Source organism: Pteropus alecto, unplaced genomic scaffold (assembly GCF_000325575.1).
Source record: "Pteropus alecto unplaced genomic scaffold, ASM32557v1 scaffold71, whole genome shotgun sequence".
NCBI classification, from domain to species: Eukaryota; Metazoa; Chordata; class Mammalia; order Chiroptera; family Pteropodidae; genus Pteropus; species Pteropus alecto.
The window spans coordinates 8,371,005-8,373,583 of record NW_006433024.1 but is presented as its reverse complement, the minus strand read 5'-3'; the positions used below and the strand labels follow the sequence as shown (position 1 = coordinate 8,373,583).

General features: G+C 36.2%; 1 pseudogene; it reads left to right on the top strand.

Moving 5' to 3' along the window:
• The first annotated feature begins 612 nt into the window (after window positions 1-612).
• On the top strand, window positions 613-999 carry LOC102898415 (annotated as a pseudogene).
• The last annotated feature ends 1,580 nt before the right edge of the window (window positions 1,000-2,579 follow it).

Below are 2,579 nucleotides of genomic sequence, written 5' to 3'. Positions count from 1 at the left end.
AAAAGACATGCCAATTTCCTTCCCAGTTGATAAATTACAGTGTGGGCATGGCGTAGTATGTTTTATTTTGTGTATGTGTGTATCCATGCTTGTGCATGTGTGTTATTTTCCCCACTTAAATTTACTTTTCAAGAAACACTGAAATCTTGAAGCTTATAAATTGCTTGCCAATTTTAATGGTCAGTATAAATATAGTATTATATTTATCATGTGTTATAAAAATCTACTCTATCAATCAATGGGTGGCAGTTATTGACAATTTGAAAATAACATTATTCCAGATTTATTTACATGCATTTACTATAAACAATTCGCTTTAGTTCTTATACTCAATTTATGTTTGTTCATCAGGATTTTTCTACCTCTCTGTCCTCAGTTTTCTTAGGAATTAACATGGTAAATATGTATTTAAAAAGCAATGTTTCCCATTAATCTGTATATCAGCAACTCCTGTCAATAATGCTATAATATTCTTTCATTCTTTAACAAAATATTAATGTGGTAAAGATAATAAAAGTTATTTTAATGTGGAGAATATTGGATTTTCTTGTCCTATGAAATATAAGAAATAGATTCTTTTCCTCTGTGGCTGCTTGAGGGTCAGCTGTCATCATGAATGACACAGTAACTATCTAGACTAGGAAATTCATGACCAATAGACAATTTCAACAGAAACAAATGGTCACTGACATCCTTCACCCTGGGAAGGCAATAGTACCTAAGACAGAAATCAAGAAAAACTAAATATACGAGACCACAACATATGCCATCTTTGTATTTGGATTAAGAACCCATTTTGGTGGTGGCAAGACAACTGGTTTTGGTATGATTTATGATTTTTTGGATTATGCAAAGAAAAATGAACCTGAACATAGACTGGTAAGACATGGCCTGCATGAGAAGAAAAAGACCTCAAGAAAATAGTCAAAGGAACGCAGGAACAGAGAGAAGAAAGTTAGTGGGACCGTAAAGGCCAATGTTGGTGCTGGCAAAAAGTGAAGTGGAGATCAGACAAGAGCAGTGAAGATTCATCAGTTACTGTGATAGTTGAGCAGATTTTTTATAAGAGGATTAATAAACTAAGAACTTTTTAAAAAAATAAGTAATGGACCCTCTACCCAATGGGCTTACCATTAAGGCACTTTGACAATTATACTTATGAAATGACTCTGCTGGTTAGTAATAACTCTAACGGTAGCTAAGCATACTCCTGGAAAGCCACTTCTCCATCTGTCTATACAACACACTTCCTTCCTTATTACTGTGCAGCAATGGGGGCAGGGAGGCTGTTCAAGATCACCCAGGACAACCTGTCCTAAGAGACCACCTTCTACATCATCGGGCTCATCTCTATAAGGAAGAATTTTTTTTAGTTTTGTGTGTGTGTGTGTGGTTTTGTTTGTTTGTTTGCTTAGTGTATAATGGCAAGTTCCTCACTGATCAAATAAGAATACAAATATTTCAAAGGTTTTTGTGAGGATCGATCGAAAAATGACTTACACAGTGCCTAGCACAGAGTAAGCCTTCAATAGGTGTGTGTTCTTTGTTTCGCAAAGGAAGAAGTGATTCAAGGTTCTCTTTAGAGAGAACACCTGCAAAACACTTAAACCAAAGGAGGAGAAAAAAGGAAAAAAGTAGTCAAAGAAACCAAGACAATCAGGAAAGCACAGTTAGTACCCAGGACAGACAAGGCCATAGAAGCCAAAAGAAGTTAAGGTTCATGAAAATTTTATAACGCAGTCTCTGAGAGCAAATAGAGTCTAGGACAAGATAATCTAAAATGTTCTTTTTCGAAAGAGTTTTTAAAATATTGTACCCTGTGCTCTGTCTCCATTTGGGAACAGCAGGTTAATACTAGTGCCAGGCCTTTTAAATAATTCAGTCTTCTGACGAAGAGTAAAATACATAAGATGAGGGAGACCTGCTGTAAGAGAAAGTCACATGGAAAAAAAATCTAAGAGTTTAATTAAATGAACGCTCCAGATGAAGCTCCAGTATAATATAGCTGTCAAACAAACAAGCAAACAAACAAAAAACCCAGAAAAAATACAGCATGAATTAATAGAGGAAAGACATCATTAACAATGGAGGCTAAAGTGATGCAGTAATAGATTAAATCTGGATTGTTCTTTAGGAAGGACTTGACCAACTACAGTGTGTCTTGATAAAGGCAACTAAAATAATGAGAATGTCATAAAATCATATTAATTTAGGGGAAGTTCAAGAAACAGAGACTGTCTGTTTAATCTGGGTATCAACAAAAGTCCTAGCAGAAAATAGAATCCAGCTCAAATGGTTCAAGGACTTCAATGACAGGGCTGCTTACAGAGGTGTGAGTAGGGTTAGGGGATTCATGGAAGACAGACTGTTGGACAGGAGCTGTGGACACAGGATATAAACAAAACCAAAAATGTGCATCAGGAAGGAATAGGAAAGAAATCTAACCTCTCTTTCCTTTCCACCTCCAAGTTCTTCTTGGTCCTTGTCATTGACCAAACCCAAATGGGAATCAGCTGATAAAAGAGCCCTGAGTCCCTCTGTAGGATTCAGCTTCTTGGGACTCATATGAGGGCATGTAA